The sequence below is a fragment of the Triticum urartu genome, chromosome 3 (assembly GCF_003073215.2).
Source record: "Triticum urartu cultivar G1812 chromosome 3, Tu2.1, whole genome shotgun sequence".
NCBI lineage: Eukaryota > Viridiplantae > Streptophyta > Magnoliopsida > Poales > Poaceae > Triticum > Triticum urartu.
Genome location: NC_053024.1, coordinates 7,393,404 through 7,419,619, shown reverse-complemented (window position 1 = coordinate 7,419,619; position 26,216 = coordinate 7,393,404). Strand labels below are relative to the sequence as shown.

The following is a 26,216-nucleotide window of genomic DNA, read 5'->3' as shown; positions in this document are numbered from 1 at the left end:
TGTGTCTATTGGATAGATTGCATGCAATGCACGCCCTGGGTGTTTGAGATGAGCACCAGAACCTCTAAGCGATGCGTTTTCCCTCCTACTAGTGTAGGAAGGGCAAGATGTTGGTATTTTAGTGCTGCCTAAGATAACTAGTATCGACTACAAATAACAGAAGAAAATGCCGTATAACGAGGTATGAGTCTGGAAGACATCTAAATCGATTACTCTCATGTTCCCTGCATTTATAGAGTATGATTTCTTGGTCTCTTGTATCAAGATGGTCCCTTCTCCCCGCTTTATGTGTATTTCACACTTCTAAGTTTTAGTTTTATTGTAATGTTCTAATTAATTTGTTTCAATTTATGTTTTTAAGCCACCTATCTAGTCCTGTCATGAGTGCGGAGCATTTTAGATGCTCGGTCCAACTATTCGATTTAGATGGAGCGGTATATATGCAGACATGACAAATGACTAGTATTCATGGTTGGAGGTTCTCGGATCATACTATTCTGCATTAACTAGTCCAGTGGCCCTCGCAAATGAGGCGTTGTCCTTAAACCACACATATAGGGGCAGTACTAGGCGCCCGTGGACCGGCTGAATTTCGGCCGGTCACCTGCCCAGCGTGCGATACAAGCGTGCGGCGCTGTCCGATTTCACCTTCGTCTTCAACCTTTTTCTCCTCCCTCCCTCCCCCCCCCCCCCCCCCCCCCCCCCCCCCCCCCCCCCCCCCCCCCCCCCCACTCCAAACAGCCGCGCCTCCGTGCCGCAGCTCCGCACATCGAGCTCGCGTTGTCCTCTCGTCCCTCGTGGCCTCGACGCAGCCAGCTTGGCGCTCTCGACCTCCTCCGAGACTCGTCGCAAGCACCTGACAACGCCGGTCACTGGACGCCGTCCCTGCCATGCTCATAGCCTCGCCACGGCGCTCACCGAGACGGCGCCCCTCGTGCCCCCGCCGTCTCGCAGCCCCCCTTGCAACTCCATGGTTATAGTAGCTGGGTGCGATGCCCTGCTGCCCTCGCCGTCTCTCAAAGTCGCCGCTTCCACACATACACGAACGCAGCAAGAAAAACACTAGATGTAGCTTTTCCGTTTGCGGGTTGCAGCCGCCACGGCAACACCACCCCATTGTCGCGCCGCCACTTCCATCTGGTTGAAGCAAAACAATTGCTGGATCCAGCTTCGTGGACAAACGCTTCCAGCAATCCGCCTCGCCGGTTGCAGCTCATCTGTTACCGGTTCCAACAAAAAAAATCAGTACCTTGTGCAGCTCCAGTAAATGCCGGTTCCAGCAAATTCACCTACTAGTTCCAGCATTTGTAGCTTCCGTGGAGCCTTGAAGCATTGTGACACGCCGTTCCAGCACGGGCCCCCGCGCCGGTTGCAGCTTTAGTCGCCACCGGTTGTAGCTTCCCTAATGCACGGTTGCAGCTATCCGCCGTCAGACACCGATGGATGCAGCTCCATCGATAGGTAGTTGTAGCATCCACCACCACTGGTGGTAGCATCTCCGATGGGTGGTTGCAGCTCTGGCTCCCAAAGGTTGCCGCACCTTCGCGTCCAGTCCGCCGGCAGCCACCGTGCTTGTAGCATCGGCCGGGGCATCGCTCGCTGCCCCCCGTTGCCTTTTGCAGAGAAGTGTGTGGCGTTTGGTTGGAGGTGGAAGAAGAGAGCTGCAGCGTGAGAGGGCCACCACACATGAGTGGGAGGAGAACGAGGAAAAAGGAAGAGATAAAGGAAAGTACATGGGGACCCACCACACATGCCTATCGTGTGGAACAGTTTTTAGTGGGCGTGGGAGGGCCAGCGTGTCCCGCGATGCGCCGGATACAAGCGTTTTCCTAAGGTGAATAAGAAACAATTTTCTCACTCAGTAGAACATATTAACAGTATGTATAAATCTCCGCCGGAAACACCTCGTCCGAGCAAGCCGTCATAAACACCCGCCAGCTCGATGCTTGACTTGATTACCCAAGAGAAAATCAATCTTGATACACGAATCTTGCTGGATTAGGTCGGTGGTTGTCTTCGGTGAACTTGTTTGGATCTGATATTGGTTTGTCTGTGTTCATGTGTCTACACGTTGGATCCTTCCGATTTACGCTTCTTTTCAGCGGCGACGATTGTCATTCTGGTGCGTTGTTTCTTATGGCTTAGCACGACGACTTTCCGACTATCTACTACAACAAGGGTTTTTCGGCTTTGATGACGAAGGAGGGGGCGATGGCAGCGGTGCACGTTTGGCTCGCTACAGTATTTATAGTCATCTCTAGGTGGTCTAGGGACATCGACATCATTTCTATTGCTTCTTCTATTCTTTGTACTACCATGATTTTTTATGAATAGATCAAAAGTTTTTGCTGCAAAAAAGGTGTCAGTGCCAAGAACTGTGTGAGTTGATAACATTTACTTATTAGAACTCGCCCTTTGCCTACAAGTAATCCGTGGGCACTGCAAGCAGAATGATGGAGTCATCGGGGGAGGCAACATTTGGCCACCATGAAGCATATACTATGCTACTTACTATCGGATATGGTTGCATCTACAATGTGGGCAATCACTAAGTTGTTAATAAATATGCATAAGGCGAGATATGCTAGTTTAACTGATTATCCCATAGATAGTTGAACATTCATCATCAAATGCTGACTTTCTTGCAACATAAAAGCATTCACACAAACTACTGAAGACCATAGGTAATTCCATATCCAATCATATCAAGGCCTCTCGCCACGGATCCTCCTAGCAAGTTGAACATCCTTAGACATGATGGTGACACGGTTGGCATGAATAGCACATAGGTTCGTGTCCTCAAAGAGACCCACTAGGTATGCCTCTGCTGCCTCTTGCAAAGCGAGCACCTCATGGCTTTGGAATCATAGATCACTCTGCAAAAATAGTCGAGGAGCAAACAAAGATCACTCTGATGAGATACTATCCAGACCGATAGCCATGCTGGGATGTGGTGAAGGATCTAGGAGGCTACTCCATGTTCATCGGGAAGAACAACACATCGGTGGTGCAGGCTGAGGCCACCCTGGGAGTAAGGCCTAACTGTGTCTATTGGATAGATTGCGGGCAATGTATGCCGTAGGCGTTTGACATGAGCACAAGAACCTCTAAGCAGTGCGTTCTTTCTCCTAGTGAAGGAACGGCAAGATGTTGGTACTTCAGTAATGAATAACACTACAATAACACAAAGAGAAACCCGAGCAACTTGATATGATTCTAGAAGACTTTAGTTGATTTTCCAGACCTCTGTATCAAGATGATGTGCAAGCATTCCTTCTCTCGCCACTTTATGTGCATTTTACATTTCTAAGTTATTTAGTTTTATTGTGATGTCCTAATTAAGTTGTTATGGATTTATGTTTTTTAACCAACCCTCTGGCTAAATTGGATGATGCCAAGAGCCGTTTGTGTTAGCTTGACAAATCCTGCTCAAACCAACAAACGTGACCATGATCGATTGGTAAGAGATGCACGCAAAGAGATATGTTGGTTAGCTTGTAGCGTTACATAGGGTAGAGTTACATCAGTCAACGAACTGAGCTTACTCCAGACAGACATGATCTTACAATAATTGATGGTGTATGATGTTTGATTCGCATTGGTCCTCAGCTCTATCCATGCTTGTTAGCAGTGGCGGTGACAGAAAATCAGAAATGTTGTCTTGTGTAGTCAATTTAAAATTGTGTAGTCAAATATATGAATTTATACAAATTTGTTGCAATATTTCTACACCTATATGCTAGTTTCACCAAAATACTGGGTAGTCAATTGACTACCCAGCTTGTACGTGGCTTCGCCACTGCTTGTTAGGAACAGCATCAGATAAATGTAAATTGTAAAACCTCGGGGACCCATGGTACACAACAATAGCGATATTGTCGTGCATATACATTGGTGATTCTTACAGATTTCATAAGTCAGAGGACACAGCTTCTATACTCAAAACAAGCAGATGAAAACACAGAAGCAGTTGACAGATATTCAGACTGCGCACCATGCAAAAGTGCACTAGCACCATTCACTCATACCACGCACTTGTGGTAGTGCATAACAATAAGATCACAGTCACTTCGACTTCTCGAAGGCATTTAATTGACCAGCTGACTACAGAAACTACATGTCTTCGTTAGTGCTCCCATCACCTGACAAATGCAGCGGTCATTGTCAGATCAATGCACACAAGCTAGAAACACCGTCTTGTAGAATGACCTCGATCAGCATCATCTACAAGTACAACCCTCCAAACGTCACCCCGACCTCCAGCATCCACATCGTCACTAGCACTCTCGTGGTGATGGTCATCTAACTATTAGAGTTGTGTCGAATATTGTATACAAGTTAGGTTACATTTGAACTCTGAGTTGTATTGTGTTTAGATAGGATATGGAGTCGTGTTCTAGTAGGACACTTGTATCCTAGGCCTCTCATATATAGCGGGGCTAGACACACGATGTAACCTATGCCAACATAATAGCACCGGAACGCAGGGGAAGCCGGCGGCATGTGCCGGTGTCCAGGGCGACCGTGTGCGGTATTATAGCGGTGTCATGGGGAGGAGTGCCCATAGTCAGGCCCCGGGGATGTAGCCATATCGGTGAACCTCGTTAACAAATCTCGGTGTCGTGCTCGTGTGATTGCTTGGTCCTCGGATGATCGACGACACGCCTCGGATTTATTCTAACAAGTGGTATCATGAGCTAGGTTATTCGAAGGTCGTTGTGTTGATCAAGAGGTGGCCGAACCGTATGTTGATTATCGGCATAATCGGACAGCGGCAGAAAAAAGTAACAGTTTTGCTAAAGCATATCTAGATGTACCATAAGCATTGCACATCTAAATTATATGTCATTGATTTTACATTGAAATTCGTGTGAATATTTTCTTATATTGCACATCCAGATACCGGGCCGGGAGGGGCACTGGTTATTTAAACCGGGTTAGCCCCTAATCCAAACAAGGGTAGGCCCTACATGGCAGTGGCCTAGGCAGCCTCTGTGTGGCTGTGCGTGCGTCCATACAGGCAGAAGAACACGACGACAGTGGGCGCGGGGGAGCGGCAAGCGGCGACGTGCGACTGCGGGCGGGCGCGAGCACGCGTGCAGGCGGTGCAGGGTGCCATCGGGCGCGACCTGGGGAGAGGCAGGGCGTAGGCAGGAGTGAGCGTGCGTGCGCGCGAGGAGCAGAGCTCCTGGTCATTGCGGCAGAATGCGGTGGGAAGCTATATGGCGACAGATCGAGGCTGGGAAATGGTGGATCCGGGAGAGGATCTCACTGTGAGCGTGATGGCGAGGTCGGGGACACCGGGGCGGTCACGTGGTGCGGATCGACGGTGAGGTAGCAGCAGCGTCCGACGAGGGGAATCGACGCGGGCGATGGCGAGGCAGCGTCTCGGTTCAAGCTAACAGGTGCAGGCGATGTGGACGACGATGGAGGTCCTCCTGGAGATGCCCGGGCGTCTCGAAGTGGATGATGGTCGGGGCAATGACGACGGCGCGGCGATGGCAGCATGCAGTTGAGCTCGAAAGAGAGAGTGTGGGGCGCACAGGGGAATGGAGTGGCCTTGGTTTCCGGGGGTCGATGGGCACTTGTAGGTCGCCGGGGCGTCGCTGGGTGGTTGGTACGTGGCCATCCGTGGCTATGCACGCGTCGCAGTCGTCCACCTCGTCTCTGATGAACAGAGGTAGGGAATGACCCGGCTGGTGGGCTGGGCCTCACTGTGCACTTGAGGCCCAAGTGTACAGTGGGGGCTATTATTTTTCTTTTATCTTTTACACCTCTTTTCTCTCTACAACATCGAATACGGTAGACCTCTCATGTATTCCAATGTGAAAAAATGGACAGCAAGACACACACACACACACACAATCGAATACGGTTGACGGTGGACTTGCAACGAAAACAACTATGGGCCAAATTGCGATTCGAGGGTGAGCTTGCATCTAACGGAACACAACTACATGCCAGGTTGCGAGCCAAGGGTAGACTTGCAACTCATGCAAAAACAGCTATGTGGCCCAGCTACAGGTCGGGGCTAGTCTTGCAACTACGACGAAAACAACTATGGGCCACTTGTGAGTCGAGGATGGGCTTACACATGGGACACAACACGTACATGGCTGATTGTGGAGTCTGGGGTGTGGACTTGCAACCGGGACAAAAAACACAACTACATGAGCAATTATATGACTATGATGTGCTTGCAACTAGGACAAAAAACAACTAAACTGAGATGTTAGTGGAATGCAAGAAAACGAGACCGAAATTGAGAGAATGCGCGTGAGAAGGAAAACTTTAAGTTGCCAGCCCGGGGAGTCAAAATTTTCAAGCCAGCCCATTTAACTGCGATTCCACACCAGCCTAACCCTAGTACCCTTCTCCCATCTCCTCCGGTACCAACCATCAGCCGCCGCCACTCCACCTATCCTTCTCCTGACGCTCCATGTCGGTGCACAGATTTAATCATCCTTTGAATTCGTATGTGCGCACAGATTTCAGCCGTTGATTTCATATTTCAGCGGTCTTTATGCATGTCTTCTGATTTAGATTTAACTTCATGATGATTTCCCTCCCATGGCATAAAACCAGGTTTCCTTGGCCTGGAGAAGTTTGTGATACCTAGGCATTTCATCCATTTTGCCGAAAGAACTGCATCATTTTGGCTTTTTAGTGCCATATAATAGTTGATACCCATCTTACTAGCCATAAACTAGTTCATTTGATGTTTGGGTGCTTAGTTATCTTCATCCTAATCCTTGCTGTGTTTTGTTTGAAACAGAAACGCCGTCTGAAGAACACCGTGAAGGATAGCAAGAGGAGCTTGGATGATGTCGAAGTGAGTGACATGGACGCCGCGAAGGGAGACCAGTGAGCCGCATTTTCTTTCGCAGCTGATAGCCGAAACTTGTTTAGTCAGGAGTTTATGAGCAACATTTTCTTATTTGTTCAGTGGTAGTTGTTGGAGTAATTATGCATCTCTGGGATACCATTAGTAGGAACTGATTGCATCTAGATCACCTAAAAAGCATGAACAGAGAAGGTTTAGGGAATCTTTACATGTCACGGCAGTGGACATGATCGCCTGCTCGATGCAGGTGTGATGCAGGGGTGATGTAGTCGAGGTACCAGTCCTCCTCAACGTCCTGATGCCCTCAGGACGCCACCGGCACTGCCCGGGGACAGCAGCGGCGGCTAGAGTAGGTCTTCCTGTCGCTGCAGCGCTCCCCCGATCGGATGGGGTGAGAGAATATCGGGAGGGGAGTGAAACCGTACGAAAATTGTGATTGCGCAGGCTGCCAACCCTCTCCCGTACCCTCTTTTATGTAGCGCTGGCGACAGGGGACCTAAACCATCAGTTGGTTTGGGTGCCCCCGATCAGGGCGCCTTAGTTGGGAGAAAAAGCCCACGTACGTTGGTGCGTGGGGCCTTTTTCTTTAACGTTATCTTTCCCTTTTTTTCTGTTAGACTAATCGATCTAACTGGCCTGTTAAGCCTTCAGATCAAAACCAACATTCTCCCCCTGATCGTTAGGCTTAACTTCATTCGCCCATTCTACATAGGAATGATGTACCAAAGTGAGGTGTTACAACAACTCGAAACGCCATGAAACCTCAACACTTATAGCACACCCGCCTATTTCGAAATGGAAAACATTTTGCTAATTGGGGAGTGGTTCATTTTAATGGTCCTCTTATTCAGAATCATAAGGCTTCCAGTAGTCCCATGCCGGCAACATGCTCACGAAAAATACTGGGTGGTAAGCCTTTTGTTAGCGGATCCGCAAGCATATGCTTCGTTCTTATGTGTTTAACATCAACTGTTTGATCTTGGATTCTATCTTTCACAACACGATACTTTATGTCAATGTGTCTGGCAGCATTACTTGACCTGTTGTTACTCGTATAGAAAACTGCTGGTTCATTATCGTAGTAAAGTAAAATTGGTTTAGATATGCTGTCAACCACTTTAAGTACTTTAAGTCCGGGAATAAAATTCTTTAGCCATACAGCCTGCCCGGTGGCCTCATAACATGCTACAAATTCTGCTTGCATCGTAGATCCAGCAGTTAAGGTTTGTTTCAAGCTTTTCCATGATATAGCTCCTCCCGCGAGTGTGAATATATAACCTGACGTGGATCTCTTACTATCCACACACCCGGCAAAATCAGAGTCTGAATAACCAACAATTTCTAGGTTATCAGTTCTTTTATATGTAAGCATGAAATCCTTAGTTCCTTGCATATAACGCAAGACTTTCTTTGTGGCCTTCCAGTGGTCCGGTCCTGGATTTGATTGGTATCTGCCAAGCATCCCGGTTACAAAACATAAATCTGGGCGTGTACACACTTGAGCATACATGATGCTTCCAACAGCTGAAGCATAAGGAACCGACTTCATCTGATCAGTTTCACATTGATTCCTCGGACATTGAAATGTCCCAAACTTATCGCCCTTGACTATAGGAGCAGGTGAGGGTGAGCACTTATTCATATTGATTCTTTTCAGTACTCTCTCAAAGTATGCCTTTTGAAATAGTCCTAACGTTCCTCTGGACCTATCTCGATGAATCTCGATGCCGAGGACATACGAGGCTTCACCAAGATCTTTCATATCAAAACTGGATGACAGAAAATTCTTGGTCTCATGCAGCATATCCTTATCGCTACATGCCAACAATATGTCATCAACGTATATGACTAAAAATGTGAACCTACTGCCTTTAAACTTAACGTATATGCAGTTGTCCACAACATTTTTGGTGAAACCAAAAGTTTTGATAATTGTATCAAACTTGAGGTACCACTCTCTTGAAGCTTGCTTCAAGCCATAAATCGATTTCTTTAGACGACATGCCAAATGTTCCTTCCCTTCCACAACAAAGCCTTCTGGCTGAGCCATGTAAACGTTTTCTTTTAAGTCACCATTTAGAAATGCCGTTTTAACATCCATTTGGTGTAGTTCTAGGTCGTAATGAGCTACTAATGCCATTATGATTATGAAAGAATCCTTGGTTGACACAGGAGAGAAGGTTTGCTTATAATCAATGCCTTCTCTCTGTGTATACCCTTTTGACACTAGCCTTGCTTTGAACCGTTCGACATTTCCTTTGGAATCATACTTGGTTTTGTAGACCCACTTGCAACCTACTTTCTTAGCTCCATCGGGAACTTCTACTAAGTCCCATACATCGTTTGAGCCCATAGATTTCAACTCGTCTTTCATGGCAACCAACCATTTGGACGAATTTTCGCTTTTAATGGCTTCCTTATAAGAGGTTGAATCCTCCACCTTTCCCAGATCATTCATATCCTCAATCATGAAAGTGATATAGTCGTCTGATATGGCTTTCTTCCTCTCACGCCGTGGTCTACCCACAAGAGGAGGTGGTGGTGGTATATCATCATTTTGTGAATCATTATTTTCCTGGTGGTCCTCATTTGTGTCTGGATTTTCATTATTAGTCTCCGGATCACCATTTGACTGAGAAACTGAACCATGAGATTTAGGATCATCAGTTGTCACATTTCTTCGTATTGGAAAAACAATCTCTTGGATAATCGGGTATGGTGCACAAACCCGCTTCTCCTCAAGATCGATCTCCCTTAACTTAGTGACCTTATTATCCTCAAAAAATACCGCTTGTCTAGTCTCCACAAACTTGGTGGTATGACTTGGACAATAAAAACGATATCCCTTTCCCCTATGAGGGTATCCAACGAAAAAACAACTAACTGTTTTTGGATCCAATTTCTTAAGTTGTGGACTGAAAACTTTAGCTTCAGCAGGGCAACCCCACACTCGTAAGTAATTCAAGCTCGGTTTCTTTCCCGCCCACATCTCGTAAGGTGTGTTCGGTGCTGACTTAGTTGGAGCAAGATTTAGTATGTGTGCAGATGTCTTTAATGCCTCTATCCAAAGGCTTACTGGTAAACTCGAGTGATTAAGCATGCTTCGCACCATATCCATAAGGGTGCGGTTGCGACGCTCGGCCACACCATTTTGTTGTGGTTCACCAGGCATTGAGTATTGAGCAATGATTCCATTTTCAGATAAGAACTTGGCAAAAGGTCCAGGAATCTGCCCATAAGGAGCATGCCTACCATAATACTCTCCCCCGCGATCAGACCGTACAACTTTGATTTTCGCGTTCAGTTGATTTTCAACCTCCGCTTTATAGACTTTGAATTTCTCCACAGCTTCCGATCGGTCACGTATGGGATAAATATATCCATATCGGGAAAAGTCGTCTGTGAATGTAATGAATGAATCAAAACCATCTACAGACTTAACATTAAGGGGTCCACATATGTCGGTGTGAATTAATTCTAAAACCCATGTGGCTCTTACTGCTCCTTTCTTAATTGTTTTTGCGAATTTTCCTTTAATGCAGTCGACACATTTGTCTGCATCTGAGAAGGCTAATGGGAGGAGTATTTCATTTTTAACTAAGCATTCCATTCTCCCCCTCGAAATGTGGCCCAAACGACAATGCCACAATTTCGAAGAATTACTAACTCCTTTCCATTTCTTCTCAACATTAATTTCATCACTCACATGCATAAGTGAATCATTATTAAGAGATAACATGTATAGTTGGCCTCGTCTAACACCGACGCCTACATTCTTATTACATTTGATCAAAGCAAATTGTTTCTTGCCAAAATGGCACTCATACATATCATCATCTGAACGAGAAACTGAAATCAAATTCCTACTTAAGGTAGGCACATAAATAACATTATTCAATCTAAGAGTGTGGCCAGTGTGTAGCTCCAACGTGAGAGATCCCACAGCTTCAACATCGGCCTCAACTCCGTTCGCAACCTTAAGCTTTCTTGTTCCTCCTCTTATAGTTTGGATCGTATCGAATCCCTGCATAGAGTTAGCAACGTGAGTGGTTGCCCCTGAATCAATCCACCATGACTTTATAGAAAAATCGACATAAAAAGATTCATCTACAAAAGTAATTTCATCAATACCTCTTTTATTCATCCATTTTAGAAAGCCTGGGCAGTCCCTTTGATAGTGTCCCTCCTCTTTGCAGAAGTTACAAGCATTTTCTCCAGCAGTGGAGCTGCTAGGAGCAGAAGAAGAACTGCCGGCTTCTTTACCCTTGAATGCCTTAGGGTTGAATGGCTTAGTGCCTTCTTTCTTGACTTGCTTTTTCTGAGGCTTGGGAAAACCTTGCCCGTCATGCTTTCTCTTGTTAGAGCCAACATGAAAAACATGGTCTTTCTTCTGCCTCATGATCCTCTCTTCCTCGTGGACGATCCTTGCGGTCATCTCAGAGAGTGGCCATTTTCCTTTAGAGAGTTATAGTTGACCTTAAATTGTTCAAACTCTTCTGGAAGAGACTCAAGAATAATTATGACAAGAAGGGCTTCACTTAAAGAACACTCCAAAGCCTTAAGTTTGGTGTAAGCATTTACCACCCTCAATATGTGTTGCCTAACGTTTCCGTCAATAGTGTATTTCTGAAGAAGTTTAGCAAAAAGCTCATGAGCATACACTTTGTCGGAGCCTTTAAATTGCTCCTCCATTTCAGTGAGGAATTCTTTAGCAGTGTCTTTCTTAGGGAGTGCTTCAGAAATGTCCGGCGATATTGTCGCTTTCATGATGAGAAGCGCAATATGGCTGGACTTGTTCCACTTTTCCATCTTAACATCATAGTCTTTCTTTAGTTCTGCATACCCTGTAACACCTGCCACAGGTGCCACGGGTTTTTCTTCCCTCAAGACATAGTCAAACTCATTACAACCTAAACATAATTCGACTTGGGACTTCCAACGAGGGAAGTTACTCCCCGTAAGTGGTTCGATCGTGTCGGACCGAAATGGAGCGGAAGCTGAAATCATCATAAAAATTCATAAGTAAACTTGCATGATTATAAATTTACGTTGGTAAATAAACAAACATGCCAAGTATTTAATTTCAACTCCATGTCAAAACACTGTTGGGCAGAAAAAAAAACATGGAATTAAAATATCATAGGGGATGACTCATAATAATAAAACAATATTGGTCCGAATTAAAATTAGAGTCATTTCATTCTGAATTTAAACATCAACATAAAAGAAAATATCATTATTTTTGATGTCTAAAAAAATTCATCATGCAAAACACATAATAAATCCTGAATAAAATATGTCGTTGGTTCAATTTTACCCAGAATAATAGCATGTTTTAATTCATTATTATCTCAGATATTTTCTGGCTAAAACAGTGCAGAAAAACATAATGTGTATTAACTTAAAGTGCACTGGAAACGGCCCGAAATACCCACTGGTACACGTAAAACGGTCCAGCCCAGAAGAAGTTTTTTTTTTGACTTACATAACCTGGGCCGCAGCCCACAGCCGGATATGGCCCATTAAGTGCCCCCAGGCCCGCAGCGGAGCTGAGCGTGGCTGCCAGCCGTTCGATGGAAATCGACGGTCCGTGTCGATCACGGCTGGAACAAAACAACCGCTCGGCCAGAACTCTAGCCATTTCCCCGCGACCCCCCGCATTTCACGCTCCTACAGTGAGCGACGACGGCGTTCGACGGCGGCTCGAGGCGCGCCGGCCATGGCGGCGCGGTGACTGCGCTCGCCTGAGGAGCGTGCAGCGGAGTCATTCCCGCGGCCTTCTCCGTCGAGCGTGGCTCCGGCGTCCGTGCGCATGGCACATCAAGGAGGGTGGAGGAACGCCGGCCACCGCGGCATGAGGAGCGACGGCGACTTGCTCGGCGTCGGCCAAACAAGGGCGCGTCCATTAGAGCGACGGCGGCGGCACTTCGTTCCGCGCGTCGTCCCGAGTACGGCGACGTCGCGGCGTCTTCGCCCTCGCGCAACGGTGGGCGCTGCGCGGGCCCCGAAGGGAAGAGGCGAGGATGCGGCGCGTTAGGTGAGGATTCTCCTCATTCTTCTCCAATTCGTGTGCATTAGTACTTGATTTGGGGTAAAAACAGTCCTAATTGCAGAATTAGGGTTCTTACGAATTGGGGATTAATTCTAGGGTTCTTAAACATGAGGGGTTGCTACTGTTGACTTGCGTGTATCCCTCTGCCTAATATTTTGCTAATGCATACGGAAATAGTACTTAAGCATAATCAATTTTAATCAACTTAACATAAAAGTGAGCATTAGATCTTAACTTAGATTAATTAAAAAAAAGATTAACCAAAGGATAAAAGTACTTAATCCGTAGCAATTAGAAAACAATATGATGATTTACAGAGGGCATCAAGATAGTAGCATGCATATTAGGGCTAACCAAGGGCTGAAACTTGAAATCTTGACCATAAAACCCTAAACCTGACTTGATCTAAATTTGATGTTGATCTCACAGATCAATAATATAGGGATCCATTGCAATCAAGATTGGCGACCGATACCATTGTTGGAGTAATTATGCATCTCTGGGATACCATTAGTAGAAACTGATTGCATCTAGATCACCTAAAAAGCATGAACAGAGAAGGTTTAGGGAATCTTTACATGTCACGGCAGTGGACATGATCGCCTGCTCGATGCAGGCGTGATGCAGGGGTGATGTAGTCGAGGTAGCAGTCCTCGTCAATGTCCTGATGCCCTCAGGACGCCACCGGCACTGCCCGGGGACAGCAGCGGCGGCTGGAGTAGGTCTTCCCGTCGCTGCGGCGCTCCCCCCGATCGGATGGGGTGAGAGAATATCGGGAGGGAGTGAAACCGTACGAAAATTGTGATTGCGCAAGCTGCCAACCCTCTCCCGTACCCCCTTTTATGTACCGCTGGCGACAGGGGACCTAAACCATCAGTTGGTTTGGGTGCCCCCGATCAGGGCGCCTTAGTTGGGAGAAAAAGCCCACGTACGTTGGTGCGTGGGGCCTTTTTCTTTATCGTTATATTTCCCTTTTTTTGTTAGACTAATAGATCTAACTAGCCTGTTAAGCCGTCAGATCAAAACCAACAGTAGTGATCCAAGGTCAGAGCAGGATGTGCTATGCGACTGGATTAGGATATGCTAATATACTATTATTTAAGTGGAGCAGAAGACTTGTTCGGTTTAGTTGCTTCTTCTTCTGTTAACGCATCGGGAGTCGAAGCTGCAAATTACGTCAGGAAAGTCCGAATCCGGCATGATCAAGAATTAGAAGATGATCACCATTTTCATTTATATTGTATCTCAACTCAACTGCTAAGTTCACACCTCTCTCTGGAACCCTGTTTGCGTTCAGACTTTTTTCAGGGAAGTGTTTACACCATTAAATGATACAAAAGGCAGGTATACTTCTAAGAGCAGTTAAATTTTCCGAGACTTGGTAGCCCTCTCAAAGACATCAAACATGACATCAGGACATGATCTTTTGAGGTGTGCGTACCCTCTGCTTGCCACCACAGCATTCAGTCTGTTTGAAGAGAGGATATATTCAACACAAGCATCTTTTAGCTTGCTGCAGTGATGCTGATCAGCTAGGGCCAACGTGGTTGCCACGGTCTCGACATCAAGGCTCTTGCATAGAATATCTTCACACATCATCTTCATCCTGTTCATGGCATACCTATCGGCAGCCACGAGCAAGTGCTTAACCATGTCTTGACTCTCACCATCATCAGGGTCATCCATAGCAGGCAGAGAATCCGTGTAGATGAAGTGAAGCAACGCCTTGAAAACAGGGGGCTCCATGTCTTTGACGATTATGTTCTTACTCGTAGCTTTGAGGTCGCTCAGGGGTCCATAGAGTTGAGCGTCGAAGACCGGCGATCGCGTGGCGAGCATAATCTTGTGAGCAGAGAAAACCTCGCCTTCAACCTCAAAAGTCACATCTGCTCCTCTCTTGCCATCCAGCAATTTTCTGAGATGATTCGGCAGGTCCGACGTCGGCACATCCGGCACCTCACTTTTTGTTATTGCATTGATAACGAGGACTTCACACTCAATCTCCAGGCAGTCATCCTGCAGGTACGGTTTTAGCTCCTTCCGTTTCATAAACCTTGGAACTCCATAGCTAGCACGATCTTCATCCGGGTCGACTGTGTCGTACTTACTTGTTAGTAAACCGATGTGTCACTGGCGACGGCGGCAGCGCGTTGCCCGAGTCGATGAGCCTGAATTCGTACTCAACCCTGACCTCGGCGTCCCTGGTTAGGAGCTCGAGGTAGACGGAGACGTAGCCCCTGCACTCCGGGAATATGTCTCCATTGGGGCAGTAGCGAACGCACCAGTCGTAGCCGCCGATGGCGAAGGTGGCGGACCGTATGTACTCGCCGATGCTCAAACCCTTGCGTATATGGTAGCAGCGTTTTGGTTTCCGGTTTGAGATTTTTTTTCGCCCCTGGCCGAGATGGCCGAATTTCGGCCATTTTTCAAAAATTTCAGCCGGAATTTGATCAAAATTTAATTAAAATTTGACCAAAATTTGCCAAGTTTGATCTATTTCAGCGAAAGATAGATTTCGCCCCAGGCCGAGATGGCTGAAATTCGGCCGAAATCTGTTTTTTCGGCCGAAATTCAAAACACAGTATGGTAGTCGGCGATCCTGAACACGTGCTTGCCCGTCGCCATCTCGGAGGTGCACGTCGACACGGCCATTGGCACAGATGATTCCATCGGCGCAGTCTATGCGGTGGCGGCGGCGGAGAAAATCCAACTTATTCAAATTGTGTTTGGATCAGGAACAAGGTCTAGTGCTTTGCAGGCCAATACGTGAGCCTCTGCCCTAGTATTTATCTGGTGGTTTCCTAGTTGAGAGTCCGATTAGGATTCAGTGTGATCAATGTTGTTGGGTCATTAGTCTAGGAAAGTATCGTGCGTGGCTTGTATGCCATAGTTGTGTACGACTGAGATAGTTAGGACATCTCGGGCTGATCCCCTAAATAACAGATGAGTAAATCTTAGTGGAGTATATGTATTAGCTGTATTAATTTATACTCTAAATAAAAATTGTTTCTAGCCAAACTTCCAAATTTACCGAAGTAAAACAAAATCGATGCAAACCCGGTGCATATTAAACCACATTCGTTGCAAATTCGGCAACATAGATTTAAATTCGGTGTAGATTTAATATATTGCATAGAACTAAAACTAGCTTCGACATATTTAGATAAAAATCTAACCTAATCCGATTCATCGGATTCTTCCTCGAGTTGCTTTCATTCCCTTCTAGACATGCCGCCGATCATCGGGTCCGGCCCGTCGCTGCCGCCATCATTGGAGCCGTTGTCGTGTCCGTCATCATGGTCGTTGTGTTAGAGTTGTGTCAAATATAGTGTACAAGGTAGGTTATAGTTGAACTTGTAGTTGTATTGTGTTTAGATAGTATATGGAGTCGTGTCCTCTTAGGACACTTGTATCCTAGGCCTCATATATAGCGAGGGTAGACACACGATGTAACTTACGCTAACATAATAGCACAGGAATGCAGGGGAAGCCGGCGGCTTGTGCTGGCATTCAGGGCGACCGGGTGCGGTATTGTAGCGGTATCATGAGAAGGAGCGCTCATAGTCAGGCCCCGAGGATGTAGCCATATCGGTGAACATCGTTAACAAATCTCGATATCATGCTCGTGTGATTGCTTGGTACTCAGATGATCGACGGTGGCCTCGGATTTATTCTAACAAGTGGTATCATGAGCTAGGTTGTTTCAAAGGTCTTGAATTGTTGATCTAAAGGAAGCCGACTTGGTTCGCTTGTTTAGTTCGTCACTAGAGACGATCGTGTCTCAACAGACGGAAGATGCAGTCGAAGCAATCGGGAGAGATCAGCTCGAACTACAACAGCGGAAGCAGATTTGTGGCAGGCCAGCAACAGTTTTCGGCGTGATAGGTCTTGGAGTGGAGGCTGGCGGGTACGCCAATGGCGGCGGCGTGTTCTACGCGAGGTCTTGTCAGGAGAGGTGACGATCGAGGGAATACACGCAGCGTGCAGCAGTGGCGCGTCCCGACAGCCCAAGGCCCAGGAGTGCAGCAGATCAGCGGGAGGGCATGCATTTGCACGTGTAGATTTAATAATGATTGATTTTATCTAGATACGTGCATTTGCACGTGTACGATTACTAGTAGATTTAAATTTGGTGTAGATTTAATATATTACATAGAACTAAAACTAGGTTCGACATATTTAGATAAAAATCTAACCTAATCCGATTCGTCGGATTCTTCCTCGAGTTGCTTTCATTCCCTTCTAGACATGCCGCCGATCATCGGGTCCGGCCCGTCGCTGCCGCCATCATTGGAGCCGTTGTCGTGTCTGTCATCATGGTCGTTGTGTTAGAGTTGTGTCGAATATAGTGTACAAGGTAGGTTATAGTTGAACTTGTAGTTGTATTGTGTTTAGATAGTATATAGAGTCGTGTCCTATTAGGACACTTGTATCCTAGGCCTCATATATAGCGAGGGTAGACACACGATATAACTTATGCTAACATAATAGCACAGGAATGCAGGGGAAGCCGGCGGCTTGTGCCGGCGTTCAGAGCGACCGGGTGCGGTATTGTAGCGGTATCATGAGAAGGAGCGCCCATAGTCAGGTCACGAGGATGTAGCCATATCGGTGAACATCGTTAACAAATCTCGGTATCAAACTCGTGTGATTGTTTGGTACTCAGATGATCGATGGTGGCCTCGGATTTATTCTAACAAGTGGTATCATGAGCTAGGTTGTTTCAAAGGTCTTGAATTGTTGATCTAAAGGAAGCCGACTTGGTTCGCTTGTTTAGTTCGTCGCTAGAGACAATCGTGTCTCAAAGGACGGAAGATGCAGTCGAAGCAATCGGGAGACATCAGCTCGCACTGCAACAGCGGAAGCAGATTTGTGGCAGGCCAGCAACAGTTTTCGGCGTGATAGGTCTTGGAGTGGAGGCTGGCGGGTACGCCAATGGCAGCGGCGTGTTCTACGCGAGGTCTTGTCAGGAGAGGTGACGATCGAGGGAATACACGCAGCGTGCAGCAGTGGCGCGTCCCGACAGCCCAAGGCCCAGGAGTGCAGCAGATCAGCGGGAGGGCGTGCATTTGCACGTGTAGATTTAATAATCATTGATTTATTCTAACAAGTGGTATCATGATCTAAGTTGTTTCAAAGGTCTTGAATTGTTGATCTAAAGGAAGCCGACTTGGTTCACTTGTTTAGTTCGTCGCTGGAGATGATCGTGTCTCAACGGACGAAAGATACAGTCGAAGCAATCGGGAGACAGCAGCTCGCATTGCAACAGCGGAAGCAGATTTGTGACAGGCCAGCAACAGTTTTGGCGTGATAGGTCTTGGTGTGGAGGCTGGCGGGTACGCCAATGGCGGCGGCGTGTTCTGCGCGAGGTCTCGTCAGGAGACGTGACGATCGAAGGAATACATGCAGCGTGCAGCAGTGGCGCCTCCCGACGGCCCAAGGCCCAGGAGTGCAGCGGATCAGCGGGAGGGCGTGCAAGGTGTGGCAGCCTGGTGCAGCCCAGGAACAGCTGGCTGGTGCAGCGCTGCTGGATGGAGCTGGAGGCAGGCACAAAGTGGCTGCGATAGCTGGTTGTGGGCGTACATGCTTGAGATTTGTTTAGGAAAAAAAATTGGCACAAAGACTAGTCGAGACCGGGATGCTATCAAGAAGAAAAAAAGAAGATAAGTCCAGGAGCTATATACGTGTGCTCTTTACACGGGAAGGCTGTAAGGAATTTTACCTTGGTTTTCTTTGGTGGTACACTTTTGTGTATGGATGGCGTATCCATTGACGGCTTGAGGAGTCTGGAGCGTGCCAGGCAGCCAGATAAGTTTGGCTGGGTCGGACTAGATAGTCTGATGGATCGACACAAGTTGATTGGTACAGAAAATGGTGATGGGACCGACGATGATGACATGGAAGCGTGATGCTGATGGTGACCGACTTCTAGGCGTGGTAACACACAGCACGTGCCCGAGGCTTGTGTGGCTTCGACAAGACTATGACGCGGGGTTGATTCAAGGTGATGTGCACACGGAGCTTGAAGTCGACAGGGTGCGAGGGATAGACTGATCATCTACCATGGAGTCATGTTGAAGGTGGAGCTAGATTGAGAGGCTAAGGTGTAAGGATCCAGGGAATCGAAACCTATTCAGCAAAGGGGAAAAGCGAGTGACATGCAGTTCGGACTGGAGCTCAGTGGTCTCATGGAAGCATGAAACTCGTCATCGGTCGGTGATGATCGTTGGTACTCTGCAGTGGGTGCTCAGTGGTGTGGGTTCGCGACCCTTGAGACTCGACCAGGACAGGGAGGCTCGACGCGGTAATAGCGACGAGGCATGCGGTATGCACGGGACATGGAGATGGTCCAGAGCTCTGGTCGTCATACATGTGGTGAGACAATTGCGAATTTGACTCGGGATGACTATAAGCAACAGTGAAATTTCTTTAAGTTTCAAACAGGCGGTCAAGGAAGAGCAGTGATGTTGAGTTCAGGTAACTCTTATGTGTGACTCCCAATATGTGAGTTGTTCACTTTCATGCAGATCAGTGATCGGTGTATGATAACGTTGGACTGGTACTCTGGAAGTTGGGAGTACAAACTAGAGTAACAAGGAACTTAATTTTGCTTGAGCATTGACTGTGGTCAAGAAAAGAAGAGACTACAAGTTGCAGGTGGAGTCATATGGAGTCTTTGGAGTAGCAACAATTCTCATGGGAAAAGGTCAAGTCTGTAGAGAGATATTTTGCAATACAATAATCATTGTATTGATGGGGTGCTGGTGCACGTATATATAAGTACAGGGTAGGCCTCAACCTCTACTATACACAATTAGGAGGTGGGCCACAACATGTAATACATGCAGCACAAAATACAACTCAACACCCCCCCTCGCGCGGTCGAAGCATCGCCGGAGACACAGAGACTGGACCGAAACTCCTTGAAGACGGAAGGAGGCAATTCCTTAGTCATCACATCAGCAAACTGTTGCGACATCGGCATGTGAAGAACCTGAACAAGGCCAATGGCAACCTGCTCGCGCACGAAGTGAATATTGATCTCAATATGCTTCGTAGATTGATGGTGCACCAGGTTGGCGGAAAGGTAGACCGCGCTGACGTTATCGCAGTAGACAAGAGTGGCCTTAGGAACATCACAAAGCAACTCCAGGAGCAGCTAACAGAGCCAAGAGCACATGGCCATGGCATTAGCCACGGCGCGATACTCTGCCTCGGCGCTGGAGCGGGAGACCGTGGGTTGCCGCTTCGATGACCAAAAGATCAACGAGGGCCCAAGGTAGACATAGTAGCCTGACATGGAGCGTCGAGTGTCGGGGCAGCCAGCCTAGTCGGCATCCGAGTAGGCCACGAGGTCGGTGGAGGCAGAGGCTTTCAGGGTGAGTCCCAAAGACATGGTGCCGCGTATATATCGGAGAATACGCTTCACCAAGGTCCACTAGAAGTCACGCAGCGTGTTCATGTGGAGGCACACCTACTGAATAGCGTACTGCAGGTCAGGTCGAGTCAGCGTCAGGTGCTGTAAAGACCAACAATGGGGCGATAAAACGCTCCATCGGACGCGAGAGACCCCTCCAGAGCAGAGACCTTCGCCTTCGTGTCGACGGGGGTGGGTGCCGACTTGCAGTTAAGCATACCGACACGCTCCAAGAGCTCATGGGCGTACTTCTGCTGATGCAGAAAGAAGCCGTCAGTCCGGCGGACCACCTCGATGCCGAGGAAGTAGTGCAGGGGCCCCAAGTCCTTGAGGGCGAACTCATCACGAAGACGAGCAGCAGCCGCTGAAGGAGATCGGGGGTGGACGCCGTGAGGATGATGTCATCAACGTAGAGCAGCAAATATGCAATGTCAGCTCCCTGATGATACACGAAGAGTGAGGCATCAGAGCGAGTGGACCGAAATCCTAGAGACTGCAGGAAGGCTGCGATACGCTGGTACCAAGCCCGAGGCGCCTGCTTCAACCTGTAAAGAGAACGGGAGAGCAAGCACACAAAGTCTGGGTGCTCAGCGTCGACGAAGCCAGTGGGCTGCTCATAGTACATCTAGTCGGCAAGATGGTCGTGCAAGAAGGCGTTGGAGACATCCAACTGGTGCACAGGCTAGGCGCGCAAAACCGCCAACTGGAGCACGGCGCAGATTGTGTCTGGTTTAACAACCGGGGCGAAGGTGTCGGTAAAGACCATGCCCGCGCGCTGCCAAAATCCACGAACCACCCACCGAGCCTTGTAGCGCTCGAGAGAACCGTCCGGGCGGGTCTTGTGGCAAAACACCCACTTGCCAGTGATGATATTGGCACGAGGGGGTCGCGGAACAAGCTGCCACGTGCGGTTGCACTGTAGGGCGTCGAACTCCTCCTGCATCGCAGCTAACCAATAGGGATCCCGAAGGGCATTACGAGCGGAGGTGGGAACGGGTGATGGTGTCAACGTTGAGGCGACACACACATACTCGTCGGAGGAGTAGCCCGTCCTCTGCCGAAGCACTCCTGCTCGGGCCTGAGTAGTCATGCCTAGTGGCGGGGCAGCATGGCCGGCGATAGCGGCAGGGGCCGCGGCCACGACAGGGGCGTCGGCGGCTGCGGGGGCACCCGCGGCGGCGACAGGGGCCGCGGCGGCGACAGGGGCCGCGGCGGCGGCAACGGTGCCAGCCAAGCCGGCGGCTGAGGGGGCGAGGGCAAGGAGGATGTCGAGCCCGTCGCCGGGGTGGCGGCGCAAGCAGGGTTGGCGGGCGGAGTACCCACCGGCTCAACCTCGTAGGAGGGAGACGGGGATCCAGGCGCCTGGTCAGACTCGACCTCTGGGGAGGGAGTCGAAAAACAGGGTGGTGGTGACAGAAGGCGCCGTGCCAGAGGGGCCTCTGGGGGCCGCCGCCGCGCATCGCTCCAGGAAGGGCATGCGGCGGACGGCGCCGAAGGGGCTGAAGAAGGAGGAACCTGAAAAAAAGGAACATCGTCTCGACAAAATACACGTGCCTCGAGGTGTACACACGATGAGTGACAGGATCACAACACAAAATATATGCAACACAAAATACAACTCAACAGAGTCCAATGTATATGACAGTTTGACGCATTGACGAATTCAAGGTGGTGGAGACTATTGCCAAGGTGGGGTTTGTTAGAGTTGTGTCGAATATGGTGTACAAGGTAGGTTACAGTTGAACTTGTATTTGTATTGTGTTTAGATAAAATATGCAGTCATGTCCTAGTAGGACACTTGTATCCTATGTGTAACGCCCACGATGCGGCTATATCTCCCACGTGTCGAGGCACGACTTAGAGGCATAACCGCATGGTGGTTTAGTCGCAAGTGGGGTAATCTTCACATAATCTCATGTACTGAATTAAGAAAGGGATAAAGAGTTGGCTTACAATCGCCACTTCACACAAATAACAAGCTAAACATACATTATCCAGAGTACAATCAAGATCCGACTACGAAACCAATATAAAAGAAGACCCCAAATGCTAGACCCCCGATCGTCCCAACTGGGCACCACTACTGATCAACCGGAAAAGACGCATAACAACGATCAAGATCTTCATCGAGCTCCCACTTGAGCACGGTTGCGTCACCTTCTCTGGTATCATCGGCACCTGCAACTGTTTGGAAGTATCCGTGAGTCACGAGGACTCAGCAATCTCACACCCGCGAGATCAAGACTATTTAAGCTTATGGGTAGGATAGGGTAATGAGGTGGAGCTGCAGCAAGAACTAAGAAAATATGGTGGCTAACATACGCAAATAAGAGCGAGAAGAGAAGCAACGCAACGGTCGTGAAACTAGAAGTGATCAAGAAGTGATCCTGAAACTACTTACGCACAATCATAACACAAGAACCGTGTTCACTTTCCGGACTCCGCCGGAAAGAGACCATCACGGCTACACACGCGGTTGATGCATTATAATTAAGTTAAGTGTCAAGTTCTCTACAACCGGACATTAACAAATTCTCATCTGCCACATAACCGCGGGCACGGCTTTCAAAAGTTTAAACCGTGCAGGGGTGTCCCAACTTAGCCCATCACAAGCTCTCACGGTCAACGAAGAATATTCCTTCTCCCGGGAAGACCCGTCCAGTCTCGAAATCCCGGTTACAAGACATTTTGTCAATGGTAAAACAAGACCAGCAAAGCCGCCCGAATATGCCAACAAATCCCGATAGGAGCTGCACATATCTCGTTCTCAGGGCACACCGGATGAGCAGTCCATACAACCAAAACCACCCCTCAAGTTTCCCCGAGGTGGCGCTGCAAGGGGCTCTAGTTCGGACCAACACTTAGAGAAGCACTGCCCCCCCCCCCGGGGGGGGGGGGTTAAAATAAAGATGACCCTCGGGCTCCGGAAACCCAAGGGAAAAGGTTTAGGTTGTTAGGCAAATGTAAAACCAAGGTTGGGCCTTGCTGAAGGAGTTTTATTCAAAGCGAACTGTCAAGGGGTTCCCATAACACCCAACCGCGTAAGAAACACAAAATCAAGGAACATAACACCGGTATGACGGAAACTAGGGTGGCAAGAGTGGAACAAAACACCAGGCATAAGGCTGAGCCTTCCACCCTTTACCAAGTATATAGATGCATTAATTAAGTAAGAGATATTATGATATCCCAACATATCCATGTTCCAACATGGAACAATCTTCAACTTCACCTGCAACTAACAACGCTATAAGAGGGGCTGAGCAAAAGCAGTAACATAGCCAAACAACGGTTTGCTAGGATGGTTGAAAAAGGTTAGAGGTATCATGGCAATTTGGGAGGCTTGATAAACAAGTGGTAGGTAGCGCGACATAGTGATAGAGCGAACAACTAGCAAGCAAAGATAGAAGTGATATCGAGGGTATGGTCATCTTGCCTGAGATCCCGCAAGGAATAAGGACGAGTCCATGAAGAAGACAAACAGACGTAGTCGAACGAATCCTCACAACTCCAGAACGAAACCGAAACTAACGAGAGAAGCAACCCGGAAAGAAGCAAGCAACATGGTAAACAACCATCACATAAACATGGCATGATGCACAATCAAGTATGACGCATGTCCGGTTTAAAGAGGCATGTCATGGCAAAGTCAACAAACAATACTACGAATTAAGTGGAGCTCAATATGCAACGAGTTGCATATTGACGAAACACCACATGACTTAGTTAGTTCTCTCCCATTTATGCTACTCAACAAAATTAAATGTTATTAAACATTGCAATGGGTGAGGCAAAAGTAAACTACACATTTAGGCAATTTAAATAAGGTCAGAAACATAGAACAACAATTCCGATAAATCCTCATGTGCATTAGTAATTTAATGCAACAACAATTTTAAACATTTTAAATGTTGTTATCATGATGCGAATGACATGTGCAAGTTTTATGCAATTTTTGTTAGAAGTTGACACGAACATGATATGAAGCATTTGTCATCGTGGCGGAAACGAAAGGGGGTGCCACGGCGACGATAACGAGACGGTGCCACGGCAACGTTCCGGTTCCGACAACTCATTGAGATGTCGGTGCAAAAAAAAGTGTGGCGGGGGTGTGTCAAGCACGATGGTGGGGTGATCCCGGTTACCGGGTTACCTCGAGACGACGGCATGGCAACGGGGAACATGCAAGAAACATGTCGGGCACGGTGCAAACGCGAGCATTTCATACAACATATGCATTCGTCCACGGGCGATCGTTTTCGGTGGTTATACCTTCGAAGCATACGTTTTTAGGCGGACCAAGTTCAAAGCGGTGTAGGTGAAGTAAATGTTCTCGCGACAGTCGTGGAAGTAGTGGTACACATTCGTTTCGGATGGGAACTTGACGAATCCACGATCGACGGTAGTTGTACACTTGGTCTTGTCGGATCCATAGTTCATTGGGCAACGGTAGTCGTACACTTCCGTAGATGTTCGGGGTAGGGGTATTTGTGGTATTGTGATGATAGTGGTACAAGGTCATCGGGGTACTTGTCGATCCGGTCTTGTTTTTGCGACGGTAGACGTACTAGTCGGCGGTAGTGGAACTTGACGGATCTGAGCTCTTCAGGCGTCGTGGGACTTTGCGTCCAAGCGGGCTCAGGGAGACTTGTGTATTTGCGTAGTCGTACATGGGACATTTGACTGCGGTCTTGGCGGCTTGAGCAGGGGCCACCCGAACTCGGCAGGAGGCAGAAAACGAAGCAGAGTGCTCATGCTCGGGGACGTTGCAACAACAGCAGCAGCCGGAAGTGCACGCGGAAGGAAGGGTCGGTCCTAGGCCGGATGCAGGGAGCAGCAGGGGAGGTCACAGAGGCGAGCTCACGGCCAGCAGCATCAACAAGGCGCGGAACGGGACGGAGCCGGCGTGTTTGAGGCAGAGGTCGCCGGATCCAGCGAGGAACTCAATCAGCGGCGATGGCGGGTCTTGGCGCGAGCGAAGGGCATGGGGGGCAGCGCTGGTCCTCTCCTCCAGCGAAGCAAGAACGACGGGTGAGCGGGCGACCTTCAGGCGACGCAGGGGAGTCCTGCTGGCTTGGTGGCGCGACGAACGGGCGAGGACGGTGGGAACGAGGTCGGGCTCGGGAGGAGGGAGGCCATGGCAGAGGAGGGCGGCGCGGAGCAAAGGCACGGTGTGGAAGGAGGAAAGGCCGGCGTGGTCCTGGTGGAGCTCGACGGCGGCGTCGCAGGCTTGCCGGCGCCGGGAACAAGGTGCAGGAGAGGAGAGGCCGGCGAGGAAGACCGGGAGCAGGGGGCGGGCGACGCGCGAGCTCCTCTCTGGTGCGTGATATGGGAGACAAGGGAGAAAACGAGCGGAGGGAGATGGGGCGCTGGGTCTGGCGGCGCGAGGGGAGAGGGTGAGGGAGAGATCGAGCGGAGGGGAGTCGGCCTAGGGTTGAGAAGGCAGGGGCCGACTGGGCCTAAAGGGGCAAATGGGCCGGCGCTGGTGGTTGGGAGGCCCAGGTGGCCAGAGGCCTGGCTGGGCTCTCTCTCCCTTATTTTTCATAGCAGAAAAATAAATGCAAAGAAAGAAAAAGAAGTGAAGAAAAGGTTAAAGGGTTTGGGCATGGGATTATTTTCCCGGACTCACAAAAATATGCTTGTTCCGAGAAAATAGAAAAGGTCATGATTGAAAGATGTAAATTCAAACTCATTTGAATTTAATTCAAATAGGTTTCAACTAGGACTTGGTAGAAGGAAGGTCCAAAAATGTTCGGATTTTTGGTGGAGCTCCGGAATATGATGAAAGAATATGTGACAAGGTTGGAGACCAAGAATTAAGATAACAAAGGCATTGGGATATTTTGCAAGTGTGTTATGGTGAATTCCAAATTAATAAAATATTTAATATAGCTCCTTAATAT

The 26,216-nt window shown here is 48.4% G+C and overlaps 1 pseudogene; it reads right to left on the bottom strand.

The window, feature by feature from the left end:
• Positions 1-14,258: 14,258 nt before the first annotated feature.
• Positions 14,259-15,548, bottom strand: LOC125547563 (annotated as a pseudogene).
• Positions 15,549-26,216: the final 10,668 nt, after the last annotated feature.